The sequence below is a fragment of the Sitodiplosis mosellana genome, unplaced genomic scaffold (genome assembly GCF_009176505.1).
Source record: "Sitodiplosis mosellana isolate CC-2019 unplaced genomic scaffold, AAFC_SMos_1.0 Smas_scaffold_6191, whole genome shotgun sequence".
Taxonomy (NCBI): Eukaryota; Metazoa; Arthropoda; class Insecta; order Diptera; family Cecidomyiidae; genus Sitodiplosis; species Sitodiplosis mosellana.
The window spans coordinates 5,338,570-5,354,942 of NW_022601432.1; the positions used below are offsets into that span (position 1 = coordinate 5,338,570).

General features: G+C 36.0%; 1 protein-coding gene across 2 annotated transcripts in view; it reads left to right on the plus strand.

The window, feature by feature from the left end:
• The first annotated feature begins 6,680 nt into the window (after positions 1–6,680).
• The window catches only part of LOC129576835 (uncharacterized), a 42,450-nt gene continuing 32,757 nt past the window's right edge, over positions 6,681–16,373 (plus strand). For both annotated transcript variants that reach the window (XM_055462677.1, XM_055462678.1), the window contains exon 1: positions 6,681–6,783. The gene's annotated coding sequence lies outside the window, so the exon portion shown is untranslated. The remainder of the gene's footprint in view (positions 6,784–16,373) is intronic.

The following is a 16,373-nucleotide window of genomic DNA, read 5'->3' on the forward strand; positions in this document are numbered from 1 at the left end:
GAGAGAGAGAGAGAGAGAGAGAGAGAGAGAGAGAGAGAGAGAGAGAGAGAGAGTGGGCGAGATGGAATAAGAAATGAGAGTGGTTCGATGCAATGCTGGTGCTGTCCCATGGCATATGTATTTCCATTATTGTTTTTGTGTGAACATGGTTAAGTTTTGTGTTGTATATATAAGTATGTGAGCGTGTGTGTGGTTGAAACGTTGAAACCATCAGAGTTTTGCGAAAAGTATTGTCTATGAAAAATGCCGATGATAAATATGTACCGACGTGCCGATTATTATCTCTGTTGAAAGTTTTATGTTGTAATCCGTTCGCAAGTAGCGCAACAACAAACCATCCATGAAGGGCATGTAATTTTGTAAAACGGTTCCGATCGCATGAGAAAACCATTCTTATGCTCCTTGGTATTCATATATAATCCATGTGGGTCGTCTGCACGACGAAGCACTATTTTATCTCCCTTTCTCTCTCTCTCTCTCTCTCTCTCTCTCTCTCTCTCTCTCAATTTTTCGCTAACAATTCGAATTCGGATCACTGCATATCATAAACATCGTGTCTTCCCGTTTACATTTTGTTTTTTTCTTTTATTAAATTTAAAGATTTTGACCAAACAAAACACAGAGACAGACGCACAAGAAGGAAATCGCAAAGGCACAAACCTCCAAATGGCATATGAACGATTACCATATTTTTTCATGAACAAATGGGTCGGCAGCACAAATATTTGAAACACTTTCGCTGTCATTTCTCTTTGCTCTGGTTTCTGTGTGTGTGTGTCGCAACAGAGAGATAGATATATAGTGAACGCAAGGGAAAACGGCCAAAAGTACCAACCATGCACATGGAAATATGTATGTTGTAAGGGCCTCATGTGATTTTGTCGTAAAAACCATCCCATGTCATCACTTTCTTTTCTTTCATACGTTATTTATTCAAATCAGTGAGCGGGAAAAAAATGTGTGTATGAAAATTCCTCTCAATATGATGTGAATGGGCTACAATGAGCCACTCTAAAAGATGAATCACCTTTGACGACAGAATCAAACGATGACGAAAACATGACAAGAATTTTCCTATCAACAAGATACTCTCTATTATGCTATTCACAAGCCAGTGGAAAGGGCTACAGTTGAGGGTTCATTCTAATACGGTAAGATATATTTTAAATTGGTCAGACAAATGTCTAAAATTGTCAGACATTTAATCTAATTTTGTCAGATATCCATTTTCCAATTTTGAGAGATAAATACCCAAATTGGAAGACAAAATTCTAAAATAATCAGATGAAAATGTCTACACTTTATGTCCATAAATGGCAAACATTTTTTCCAATTTAAATAGAAAAATAATGAGATGTGCCGCCCCCCCCTCATTTTTTTCGCTCGCTAGCAACAATCAATGGCCCATGTACATGAAGCTCAATTCTAAGCACTTCACTACAAGCATATATACATGGTCGTTGTGCCGAAAATTATAACGCAAAGCATTTTATGTTGGCGAGAATTATTTTCACAAATGTTTCCAAACATTTAGCATATGTTTTTCCGACCATTCTATATTTAAATATCAGAGATGCTCGGAAATTCATACACATTTTTTCAAGGGGGAGAGATTATACCAAGTGGAACCATTTCATATAAATCAAATATACGGAAGCCATAACAGAGTTGTATCTGGACATTTAAATACAGTGACACTTGTGCACTCGGCTGAAACGATGGATTATTATTTTTTTTTTTTTGATTATTTTGTTGAATATTATTTCTCGCACGAAGACAAGAAAAAAAAGAAGAAAATGTACGGGCGACATACTTTCACAAGGGGCAAATCACTACTGAAAAGACTGAAAGCACTGAAATCCACTAAAAACAACTGAAAAGTACTGAAAAGAACTGAAAAATATTTTCAGTACTTTTCAGTGTTTTTCAGTATCAAAATAGATCGGGGTTTTTGACAGTTGACATTTGTTTTGACAGATCTGCCATCTATTCATTTTTCTCCGCGAAAATTGATGCCATTTTCAGTACTTTCATATACTAATAATACATTGGGCACTGAAAAGTACTGAATTCAATTTTTCAGTAGTAATTCGCCCCTTGGACTTTCATGTTCACATGATTCGGTGTTTTTGTGCACACTGCACATGCTCTCTAGTTTCTTATTACATTTTTTTTCCATTGAGCACGTTACAAAAGACAGTTATTTGTTTTTATTGTAGCCAATTTTGCTTCAAGCATCCATGCTATTTCCTATATACTATGTGTAAAAATAATCGCCCACCGTGAGTTTCGAAGTTGGCAAAGACATGTGCACGTTCATCACCGTCAACAAACTCATTCACAAATCGTCTTCATTCCGTATGTCAACAACATAAGCAGTACAGCACACGGGCACACACTTTTTCTATTGCATTAGAGCTTCTTACACTGAAAATCGATTGGGATATCATATGAAGGCCAATGAAATCCGCTGGTAATACGATCCAACCAGAAAGAGTCAGCACACGATTTCCCATTCCACAATTCGTTCAAACGTCCATTCGTAAAAACATTTCATCAATTCAAGGTGTGTCTCTCTCTCTGTGTGTGTGTGCTTGTAGCGTGTGCCCACTTCTCGTGCACAGTAAAAACGTGTATCCAACCAACTGAATGAATTTATGAATTACGATATTATTATTACGCTGGGCATCATTGATATGCGTCATTTATGAAATTCGTCATTTCGTTTTTGTTCGTTGAAAGGCAATTTTCTTTTGATTTGATTTTTTTATTCGCCTCGTTCACATCAACCGCCAAAACGTTTACACGCCAAACATTCTGACGACGCCATTCATCGACGATCCTTCAAACGAACTTCACGAGGAAATTCAATATTTGACGAATTGTTCTACAAACATTTTCGAGAGACAGTGAAAAAATAAGTCATTCAATTTAATTACCTCTGAAACATACTCTTCTTGTTTTTCTTTTCGCTGAAAAACGAATTGCGTTAACGTATCAAAGAGAAAAGATCTTAGAATTTTGGTCAACATTTTATTTCTCTTTCCTTTTTTTTCCATTTAGTCATTAGAAGCACCGAGTGTCGAATGATTCACCCAGATTCATCATAGTGTTTTTGGTAAACATTGGGAAATCTCAGCTGTCGATTTGGTCCGTCTGAGAATTGGATGAAATAAAATGGGATAGAAGAGGATGTGCGTGTGTGTGTGTGTGTGTGTCTTTGCTTGAGGGCGAATGGCTTGCAACGAAATATTTTCAAATATGGCAAATATTTTGAATATTGAATCATGATTCGTTCACAGAATTCATCTTGATATTTCAAACATTTCGCAAATTTGAAAATTGAGAGGAAAATTTCAAACTGAAATCGTCAAAACTTTCAGAAATGTAGCTGAAATATGCCTTGAATATATGAAATATCCCAAATATTCCAAATATATGAAATATGATGGAATATGACTGAAAATAAAGAAATAAATGAAAATATTGCCAGGCGTCGCAAGCCTTTCGGTTGAGAGAGAGAGAGAGAGAGAGATGGGGAGGGAGAGGGAAAAAGAGAAAGGGTGTCTAAAAAGATGCATGGTAATTACAAGCTAAAGCATCTGCGTTCTGCAACCAAAATGATGCACTGTTATCATGCGCTCCTTCATTTCACACACGTTCATTAAAATCTCAGCGATGCGCGTTACCAGAATTTTGGCTGGTACACAGCACATTTCACCAGTTGCGACTTCGGTCATATATTCGTTGATGCGAGTATAGTGTGAGTACGGCTTACCAGTTAGAACGTGTGTACATAAGGCGCGAACTAAGACGACAATTCACTTCGCAAAAATTCGACCGCTTCGCACACACGTTGTAACTGGTAAACCGTACACAGGAGCCACAGTTTGCTTTGATTCGCATGAACGAATGTATGACCGAAGTAGCGAATGGTGAAATGTACTGTGTACCAGCCGATCAACTGGTGACGTGCGTCGCTGAGATGTTTGTTGCACCGCGAATCAACACAGTGGTCATGTATCATTGAGTCAAAACATCGAACAACAAGTCAAATAACATGAAATAAAACTCAATTCAGAATTGAGTATTCTGAATTAAAAGCTACAAGTTTGTGTTGCGTCCGTTGTGTATGCAATACTCTGTTTTTTTGGCTCTCAAAGAAGCATATTGAGGCAATATTAAAAATGAAAAGTCCAACCGATAAACACGGTGTATCGCGTTTAATGGGTTTATTCAAGTGGTTGGCAAAATTTATCCCAAATCTTTCCAAATTTACAGCGGAATTGCGTTTATTATCGGGAAAAAACATTCCATTTGAATGGAATGAGAAACATGAAGCTGAATTTGATCATTTAAAGAAGATTATCACATCGGATCCAGTTCTAAAGCCATTCGACCCAGAAAAACCTATCGTCATTCAAACGGACGCATCAAAAGATGGATTGGGTTCGGGTTTGGTTCAAGAAGAACATCCAGTTGCTTTTGCATCCAGAACTCTTAGTAAATCTGAACAGAGATGGGCACAAATTGAAAAAGAGCTTTTGGCCGTGGTATTTGCTTGTGAACGTTTCAAAAATCTCATTCATGGACATAGGTTCATTGTGGAAAGTGATCACAAACCACTTGAAACATTGGATTTGCGTGATATTGATAGTGTTACGCCAAGATTACAGCGCATGTTCATGAGATTGCTCAAATTTCCGGGATTAAAAATAGTCTATAAGCCGGGAAAACTTATGTTATTAGCTGATTGTTTGTCTCGTGCACAATTGGACACGCATGAGGAAGAAACAGATTTGAGTGCAGTCATTCATGCTGTATGTGTGTCAAAGGACAATTATGATTATTATAGACAGATATTAGAATCGGATGAAGACTTCAAACGCGTATGCAATTATGTAAGAATTGGTTGGCCAGATTACCGATCGTTGAATGATTTTTGTCGGACATTTCACAAATTGAAATCTGAATTACATTTTGAAAATGGACTTTTATTTCGAAATCACAGATTAGTAATTCCAAAGAAATTACAAGGGAAAATGGCAAGGTGGTTACATGAACCCCATCTTGGGATTGAAAAAACACTTGCTAGGGCAAGAATGTTGTACTTTTGGCCTGGAATGAACACACAAATCAAAGAAATGATTGCGTCATTTGGCATTTGTGAGAAATTCAAACGGAATAATCAAAAGGAACCATTGGTTCAAGAAATTAACCCAAAATATTCATATCACATTGTATCGGTGGATTTGTTCGAATATGCTGGTCGTGATTTTATTTCAATTTTTGATGCATATTCAAATTATTTGGTGGCAACTAGAGTAAACAATAAAACCTCTGCACATATTATTAGTGTATTTTGTTCCATATTCAATAAAATTGGCTACCCATCGATAATTAAAAGTGATAATGTTCCATTCAATTCAGCTGAGTTCGAAAAATTTTCACGGAATTTTAATGTTCAATTTAAATATTCCAGTCCGAGATATCCACAAAGTAATGGTTTAGCCGAAAGGGGAGTAGCAATTGCAAAGAATATTTTGAAGCGTTGCTATGAAGCAAATGAAGTGGACCAATTTCAATACAGAATATTGGAATACAATACCACACCTGTGGCAAGCATGCATCTTACTCCATCGGAATTATTTTTCGGCAGATTGGTCAAAACAAAATTGCCAGTATCGGAACAACTGCTTGTTAGAAACAACATGGATGAGGGGATTATTCAAAAAAGGATCCAAAATAAAAAAGAAAGGCAAAAATATTATTATGATCGAAACGTAAAGTCGTTGCCATCATTAAGATTGGGGGACTTGGTGATTTTCAAGAAAAATGGAAAGGAGTGGCATTATGGAAAGATAGTTGGAATAGTAAATGAACGTTCATATATTATTAGGGATTCATTCGAAAATCATTTTAGACGTAATCGTAGATTTATTGCAAAAACTAGAAATGATGATTTTAGTGCTAGTGATTTATTATTCGAAGAAAATGTAAAATCGGGTCAATCTGATAATTTGCCAGAGATTCAAATTGTGAATCCAGTACCAGAAATAGTTGATAATACCAATGTTAATAATGATCGGATAATTGAAACTCCAGCAGATAATGTGAGTGCAGATGAATTGGATCTTTCAGTAAATGTGGAAAACAATTCCGCATCGGAATATGATACTGCTGAAGGTGAAGATTCAGAAGCAAGTTCAAGTAGCGATGGTGAAGTAAACGTTCAGCCTGACATTCGAGCTCCTAATATTCAGACAGAATATAGAACGCGTAGTGGTCGTGTTGTAAGACCGCCGCAAAGATTTGGCTATGATTAATATTGTAATAATTATAAGTGGTAGCCTAGTCCAAATTCATTGTAGTTGATAAATTAATTTAATTAAAAAAAAAAAAGAGAAAAGAAAATGCGTGTAATATGACATGTAAACGAGCCTTAAGCTTTGAATCTGACAACGCATACACTTGTCATGCAGATACACTTGTCAATGTCTTTTGACAGCTTTGAGTAGTTGAGCATCAACCATAGCCATGTACACACAACATAATATTGATTCATTAAAACCTAAATATTAGTATAATAAAATCATTGCGTTTTGATTATTTAATTAGACTATTACAGTATCCGATCACATTCAATTATGCAATAGCTCGGTTTGATGCATTTGAGTTACATAACGAACGGCACAACATCCTGTTTTCGACGAAAATTCTGTGCGGTTTTGATTTTATCGACCCTGACATTCCTGTCTGTCCAAAATACCTCTAAACTGACTGGTACTTTGTTTTTGTTATTATTTGTAGAGTGCGTCGCAGAAAAAAAAACAGATTGCCCCAATCAAAATAGAAACAGTTTTAATCGAAAAAAAAACAGAGAAAAAAAAACTTTTACGTGGCCGAATTAGATGGTTCTGAATTTGATTCGGCGGCCTGTCAAATGCACGATATGAAATTAATCCCGAAAATAATTGTATTGAAGCTCAACCACCGGCACAGACACCAACTTATCGCGTTACATAGGATTTTTTTTTGTTCGTTTGTAACAAAACATGACCTGACATGCCATTTAGCATAGCAGGTTACAGCAAAAGTGCGTATCTTTGCCGCTTCTAAATACATACCGTTCGTTTCGGTGTTTCTTATCACTTTTTCTCTAGTAATCACAAATATATGGTGTGTTTCATTTTCGAAATGATTATCTTGTCTGATGTGAGGCGATACGGTTTTTCGTCTACTTTTTGAACAAGCACAAATTTATGTGAGCCCATATCCATAGTGGTTTTCCTGTTAAATTGCCAATCTTTTTTATTGCGTTCATCCTTCATGTATGTGTCGGATATAATTTCCGTAATTTCCACAAAAAATAATGTGTGAGTATATACGGGCAATTTGTGGCCCAGTGTATCTAGCACCAAGGAAATTAAGATCATAATGGTGTGAGAGAGGCATGTTGAGCCATGTGTATTATGCCATTTATATTTCTTTTTTTTTTTGTTTCTAAATCTATTCTGGAGATTTGTTCGCTTCGAATGTAGGCAAACCAAATTCAAATATGTAATGCTTTTCCTACTTGCTTTTCTTCTTTCTTTCTTCGTTTTTTTTTCTTTTCTTCTTTCTATCTCGCTCTGTTCTACTCCCTATCTGCCTCCCAATATGTCGAATCCGACGGTCGCTCCCATGTGCATACAAAAACACACTTTCGCCATCTCTTTCTCTTTCTTTTCATTCATTTTGCAAACGATGCCCGCTAAGTGCTAAGACATTTTCGATTCTTTTTTATGCTTATTCGCCGCAAGAAAAATCGATTGATTTGGCATCGCGTCGACTTCGACTTCTTTAATTAGATCACATCAACTGGAATCAAAAAATGTGAACTGATGATAGAAAACAACATAAAAAACGATGAGAAGAATTTCAAAAGAAAGAAAATGAAGAGAATCAGACGAACAAAAGCTATTTTTCAACCTACGATTTTGATATTGATGCTATTTCGGCTCACTTCAACTCATTCAAAACTTTCGATAAATGCCAATACAGAGGACGGTGTCTGCTGTCGAATTTATGTGAAAAGCATAAATAGAGAGAGAGAGAGAGAGAGAGAGAGAGAGAGAGAGAGAGAGAGAGAGGTGCGTGCTGCCAATTTTTTATCTCCAATGATGATGCTTAAAGTAAAGTAAGTGGCTGATACAAAAACACAGAGAGTGGTGATCAAACCATATTCTAAATATATACACTTAGCCGGTTGTGTGATATGACCGCCATACCATCCGTTTGCATTAAATCGGATTTTTGTAGCATTCGATCCAACGGATTACGGCTTCTTACAATTCAATGGCGTTTGTCCTTTTGATCCCTTTCATCGTTGACAATGACTGTGTGAGAGACACGTTGCAATATGGGAACCAAATCTATTTACAAAAATACGTGAACGAACCAAATTAGACAGTAAGTCAATGGGTTATTTCATTTTCGACTCGGTTCAATTAAATAAGCGCGTGTGTGACAATAAATTCGTTCGTTGATCTCCTGAAACAAAAGCATTACAAAAAACGGCTGCATAAACTGCATGATGGAATTTTGCCGTCTCGATATAAATTTTGTATCGCTCACGTAAACATATTTATACTCATAACCTGAACGACATATATATATTTGTCTACGTGATGATGTTTGGCTTTTGACATTGACGAAAGAGAATTTATGCCAAATTTATGAGTTCATTTATTTAACATCGTGCACACAAAATTTCCGAATAAAAAGATAAAAGTTAAGAATCTGTTTGCAACGAGATGTGCATAAATGATTGGAGGTTGTGATTTATTTCTCTGAAAACTCGATGTTTTTTCTCTTCAAATAGACAAACAATTCGAAGTAAATTAAAAACGACAACGAGAATTAAATTTTCGAACGAGAAGAAGAACAAAAAAACAGAACAAACAAAACATTTGCATTATACATTTCAATTAAAACTTCATGAATTAAGGCGTCAGTCAAACGATTTATTAATGTCACCACACTTTTTCGTCGATGTAATTGCCGATAAATTGTGTTTCGCCCCAACCAGAACAAGAACAATGAAATGAATTTTGTTATCGTTGAAGATTGTGGCGCGAAGAATGCAACAAAACAAAACAAAACAAAACAAACAAAAAACATCAGTGTGAAAATGGAATGGTATTCCATCTGACAACGAGCACCCATGTCAAATTCATGGATACTTATAATTTGTAATTGCTGCTTTCGTCGAAATGGTATACAACCAGATAAAATGCTACTGAAATGCCGTGAAGAAATGGCAAACAATCAAAATGGATAAATTCATGTTCACAGAATCTCTGTTTTGTGTTTTTGCGGCTTAGAATTGTTTACATTTCGTGGAAATTTACGATATTGTTAATTACCGTGTGAGTGAGTGAGAGTGTGTGGTTTTTAAAATGGTGCCGAATGTGAGACGGTACGATAACGTAATGTTCGATACAATACGGCAGGAATGTTGGCCACCGATATCAATAATGTTTTTCTACTTCTTATTTGAGTTGTGCGAAAATTAAACGGAAGCGTTTCACACTTCATTGATCTCCTTTTTTTAGATTGATATTGGTAATTAAGTTTATAAATGGACTTTGACCATTGGCCAAATAAGTTTTAACAACATTTTCTTTTTCCATTCTACTGTTCGCATAGTTTATATAGTTGCCCGAGTCAAGTCACTGAATGTCCAATAAATGGATTAAAAACTTTATTTAATTGGGGTGGTCGAATTTTTTTTTTTTTTTTTTTCGTTTGGCATTGAATACTCCAAAAATGTGCGTCACATTCTATTCGAATGATAAACAACAACAAATGAATACCCATGATATTATGTATGTATATGGCTACGAAAAGTTAACACAATACACAACCATTGTTTTTTTTTTCATTTTGCAGGGAGATACAGAGAGGGAGGCGAATAGACTATAAAAAGACACATAAATTTCGTCCAAATGCGCATTTTCGTTTTATTTCACTGAATTTTTGAGCAGTTGATTTTCAGAGTAGATATGTTGAATTTATCAAATAAGTGCCTTGAATTCAGTTGAGAAGTCTCGACTTCATACGACATTGCAAAAAAGGGGTTTTCGTTGATCGATATTCTCTCTCTCTCTCTCTCTCTCTCTCTCTCTCTCTCTCTCTCTCTCTCTCTCTCTCTCTCTCTCTAATTCTCAAGCGGACGGAAATTGTGGTGCATAAGACACTGCTAGGAGTTTTTATCTCTATTTATACGAAATGGTTAAAATATACGGCGTATCGTAAACCATCCAAATTGTAACATAGTCTAAATTGTAACAATTGCACAAATAGACTAATTTTCTGCAAAACTTTGAAGGGTAACTGTTGGTTTTTATATCATATTTGAGAAGAACACGAAAAAATCTACCGATATGAATATATGAATTAATTGTATTTTTTTTTAGAAAAGTAGTTTATTTTGAGACTATGTTACAATTAGAACTATGTTACAATTTGGATGGTTTACGATATACGCGGGTTATATGTGAAATATGCACAAAATATACGGCGTTTATACGTGGTAATACGTATTTATATGAAATATTCGTTCAGAATTAGAAGCCCCTAGAGGCACTGTATAAAGCCAACGCTTGTCGCATGAGTAGCTTTAAAGTGCGGATAATATTGGAACTAACGCTCTAATTTGACACATAATACTGAAGCGCTGGCGTAATGTGAGTGTATTTAATATCAGACAAATTACCGCAAGTTTCTGATATTTGCCGTGGATGAATCTATGACGCTGTTGTACATCATTTTCGCTACAATTACAGGACGTTCTCAACGAACAAACGGAACATGTGGTTTATATTTCATCATAGATAAAAAACGGTTTTTACGAATGCTTCCTCATTTATGTTGCTCACTTTTTTCGCACACAATGTTTCGTCGATTGCAATACATGCGAAAAAGATCGTCTTGTTCTTGAAATCTCTTGAATTATATGGAAATGTTTTATCTCGTGAATATTCAAATCAATGCGTTGGCATCTGTATCATTTCAAGAATAAGGAGACGGGTGGAGAGGTTGGCTCTTTTTCCCACAATCTCGTACAAAATGGAATCCTAAAAAACAAACAAATTGCTTTAATACTCCTGAGGCATGAATGTTTGAAGGGTGCACCCATTTTGATAGTGATGATAGAATGTTGATGATGGTCGGGTAGGCCGAAATCTGGCGCAAAAGAAAACTTTGTCAATATTCAATAGTGTACTAATAAAATAAAGCTTGGTTGAATATGAATATCCATTTGAGAATCGGTCTTGGTTTGAATGACATCAGTCAATGGCGGATAGCTGCCGATATATGCTGAGCATAGAAACTCATAAATCTGAGCGCGCGTTGCTTGCTTACTCGCTCAGTCATATGTAAGGGGTCAGATTAGTTTCCTGAGTTTCTATGCTCAGCATATATCGGCAGCTATCCGCCATTGACTGAATGACATTTTCTATGTGTTCGTGGCACATTCTCTGCCGAAGGCCATTACTTTCGACCAATAATCATTTTCCAGTTTATTTGTTCCATTTTGCAATTCATTTGTTTTGATTACGTGATATACTCATATGATGCGGGACTTATACGGTTATAATTTTGTTATGATGAAAAAAAATACAACAATAAAGAAGCACGTAAAATACTAAATTAAGTTGCCACTTCAATGGATGAGCAAATATGAAGCTTATGGCGAAACGTGCAAATTTGATTATTTACCCCATTGTTTTTACGGTGACGTGTTTTTTTTCCCTCTTCAGTCGTTTGCTGCATTCGCCGTCCACAAAATCATATGGAACTGGTTTTTGGGGTGAATATAAATCTGTCTATCAATCTGTCAACGGCAGTAACAAAGAATGTAAACATAGAGACAAATCGGCGAAAGAAACGCGAATTTCTGCTACTGCCAGTTGCCATTGCTCACCTCTCGAAAAGTCAAATGATTTATTTGCAACGAGCACGCATTTATCAATTTAACGAAAAGGAGGAGAGATAGACACACACATACAAACAGAAAAAGAGAGGAGGGGTGGAGTGGGAGAGAGGAAAAGAGTAGAAAAAAAACGGAGCACAAGTTGAATCAATCGATGTTTTCCATATTGTTCAATATGCTTGAATGGTCACTGGTCACAATCATACATTTTGGTTATCTAGATACGATCATCGTTGTTATTTTCAATGACATTGAATCCTATCTATATATTATGCCTGTATGCGTGCATCGCTACACACAGAAAAGAATCCCCGGAAATTTTAGGTGTTCGCCGTAAAATTTGACATTTATATATAAATTTCTATATACATTTTACCGGCAACACTTCAATTTTCCGGGCGATGACATATTTTCGAAAATTTTATCAAATACTATATATATTTTACCGCTTGAAATGACAGGTGGCGCTAATTTCTGTTGGAATATTTGAAATTATGTCATCGCCCGAAAAATTCAAGTGTTGCCGGTAAAATGTATATAGAAATTTATTTATAAATGTCAAATTTTACGGCGAACACCTAAAATTTCCGGGGATTCTTTTCTGTGTGTAGATCTTATGTGAACGTAAGCGATGCACGCAAACAGGCATAAACATATATAGTCTGTAAGTGTGAGCGCAATTTGGACTAACATGCACTCGTAGCGCGTATCTTCTCCTTCGGGTAACCACTCGGTCAATATGCATTAGCTGTAATGTATATCGACCGGGTGGAAGCGGGTACGCCTGCTACGTAAGATCAGCTAACCATTTCGTCAAACGCAATTAATTATTTTGTAATTGCACAAATAGAAGAATACTTAATTCCATTTGAATAAATACCAAACCCCATCATCAGTACCATAGACTCGCACACAAACTCACTCTTAAGGTAAGTTAGGTTTCCACCACTTTTGCAGACTTTTTCACTTATTTTGGGCATTTTGGCTGAAAATTTTCGGCATGAACTGACAAACCGTGGCAATTTTGACCACATACGCAATTTTGACCTACAAGCAGGTAGCGAGCGTTGATTGACATAAAATACCAAAATGCCTGAAAGCGATAAATTTACGCGTTTTGACAATACCACAATATCAGCAGACTGGCACTTGCAAAACGTATACTTACGCTCGAGACAAACTTCCATCATAAATTTTGATGGATGCGAAAAAGAAACGAAATGAACAAACCGTAGAAAATTACAGCAAGAATAATTAAAACACAGGCAACCTTGAAAAAAAAACAAAGAAAACCAAATAAACTGAATATTCGTTGAATGATTGTATATTTTCACGGCAACAATCACTGAGCACAACATTTTCAATGTGCGTGAGAGTCATTTGTCCACCAATATGGAGTCATTAGAATGTGCCCATGTATATGCATTAATACATATATACATGTTCAAACGTGGGAATAAGTGCAGATGGAAAATAAAAATAATAATGTTACTTTAATGCATCCTTTCACCTATCTCTCCCTTCTCTCGCCAACACTCCCACCTCCTTCCCAAAACTCAACATGAATAAATATTGGCATATTATTTTGGCAATGTTTAGCAAAGCAATAAGCTCCTATAATTTACCGTAATTTACAAAAAAAAATGCAAATTCGAATGTTGTGAGATAAAAAAAATGAAACATAGAAACAGCTCTGGTGAAATTAATTCTCTTCGATTTATTGCTTCATTTCAATAATGGCTGGACGAAATAAAATTCCCTTCTAATTGAGATAATTGCTACGCCTGAATGATACAATTTAGAAATGAAGCGACAAAAAAAGATTTCGTCGAAATTGTTTGTGATTAATATGGAAATTTTCCAAACGACTTAACCATTTCTATATGAACTGGGCCGCTAACATTAGCAAAAAAACGATCGAAATGATTTTTCCGAAAACGGAATATAAATATCATTCGTTCGAAAACGAAATGTGATATGCAGTGACAAACGTAATTGAATCAATCTTCATCGAAAGTATCGTATGAACGACAACACGCACTTTATGTTCTGTTATTCACAGAATATCACTCGTAATTTGCACGTTCATACGATTACGGCATTTGTGTATCGTTTCCTATTTTTACCAGACGCCCCCCATCTCCATCCAGACACGCCTGACAGCTTAGAGCATTCTACGCAACACATTAGACACACACCAGGCAGTCGCATGCTGCTAATCGCTATTTGTATACCAATTACCGTGTGTGTGTTCGTGTGCGTTCGGCTTGTTGATGTTTCCGAAATAATGTTTGTTTATTATTTTGAATGGATATGCAGAATAACAAACTGTTAGCATCTTTGTAAATTTAAGCCTAATATCAGCTCCACCGAATTTCAATGTGAATTTTTGTTTTTATCCTTTCCATGGAATGAGTTCGGAATTTACTCGAATGATTTGAATGAGCATTTATGTTTGGCGACACAAGTACACATATGCGCACAAATTACTGCAATTCAATCAGGCTGATTTAATTGATTTCATGTGAAATTGATTTTTCGCGGAAACGAGCCGATGGGGCAGCAAATTGGTTTTTAATTTCGGTTCATCAAGTGAACCAGAAATAAATGTCATCACGATTTTAACTATGGATTTGTTGGTAAACATAACGCATACCATTCAAATTGATGGTATTTTTTGAAAATAAAATAAAACGTGTACGACTAAATTTACCAAAAAAAAAAAAAAAATTGGAACAACTTTTTAACCTTCGTGCAGTGTGAATAGAACTGATGAATGCGGTAATTGAATCAATATCAGGTGTTATTTTGGCGATTTGCCACAATAAGCAATATCAACAGGATTTTCTCTCACTCGATTTTCTCTGTTCCGGGAGAAAACTTCGCTTCGGAAGGGAAAGTGGATCAACGGTTCGACGTCAATGATGACTGAACGCTGCCACAGTGCAGTTTTAGCCTGGAGACAAGTGAAGTAGTCGCCCCGTGGCCCCCGCATTCAACATAACCATTTTGAAATAGCGGCAAAAAGCAGGGAAAAAAGTGAGAATTCCGATCGCGTTAATACTTTTCAAGAAAAATTTACTAAATAGTTGAAAAAAATTCGTTCAGTAGTCTACGATGAAATTGGCCTTAGAGTCACCGAGAGTCAAACGACACTGTTCTGTCAATTACTAAAATGCGTCGTGAAATTCAAACGAATCACACCGATTGCAACGAAACCATAATCATAAAAACCAGAAACAATGAGCGGCAAAAAGTCGGTAAAAAATGCGCGAGAGTCGCAAAGTGAACACATATACATTCTCAGCCATTTAAAATCAGTAAATTATATGCATTTGCTGAAATTCTTCGCCAAAGTATGGGAATTTCGCAATTTCCATTGCCTGGGTTTAATTTGGAAAGAATCTTGTCGACGTGCATTTTCAATGATCGATTTTCAGCTCAAATAATTCCATTGACGGGGTTTTTCTTTCAATTTACGAAATTTAAATTCCATTGGAAAATCAAAGCCAGGCAAGAGTCACCAACACTTCAATCACTCGAAGTAAAGTGTTCAGAGTTGGTGACTTGAAGTGATTATAGTGTGTTTGTGACTGTTGTCTGGCGTTGATTTTTCAATGAATTTTCCGTGTTGAATTATATAGGAAAATACCTTCATATCCATTAAACAACGATAAATGATGAAGTATGTTCATGATTTTGATCCAAATTGTTTGGCAGACGAAAATCCATTGTTCATTATTCTTATATTTGATGGAAAGAAAAAAAAATTTCCCATCAAACTTTATTCCAATTTTACGCGTCACAAAGTTTGCAAATACAAAAATCAAATGTTTTCATTTTTTTCGTCTGCTGGATCGTGTTAAAATTCAATTTGCCAAGAGGAGGGAGGGAGAGAGAGAGAGAGCGAAAAGAGTTTTATTTTCGTCATCTAAAAAAAACGAGTTGACAAGGAGAGTGATATGTGCCAAATACACTCACTCAACATTGTGATAAATACGCATCGAAATGAGCTGGCGAAAATCACAATCAATCCACATGAATTGTCCAGAAGCGTTTCTTTGAAATGTAGATATTTTTGGTAATTTATTCACGTACATCGTGCATTTGCACGTTGCCGGCAAAGCTCCATGCGATATTTTCACCATTGCCTCATGAAATTACTCTGGTATTGATCAGCCAGTTCAAACGTATCATTCACATGGGAACGGCAACGACGTAGATAAGAGAAAATTCGATTGACTTTTTCATTGATTTGAAGTTCAATATATCCACTTGATTCGATTTACCTATAGCCATGTGCAAAAGCAGCTCAACAAATCCGAATGCAAATAAGAGAGGAAGAGAAATGATGGGGAGAAGGCACTGGGAAAGAGAGAACACGTTGTTTATG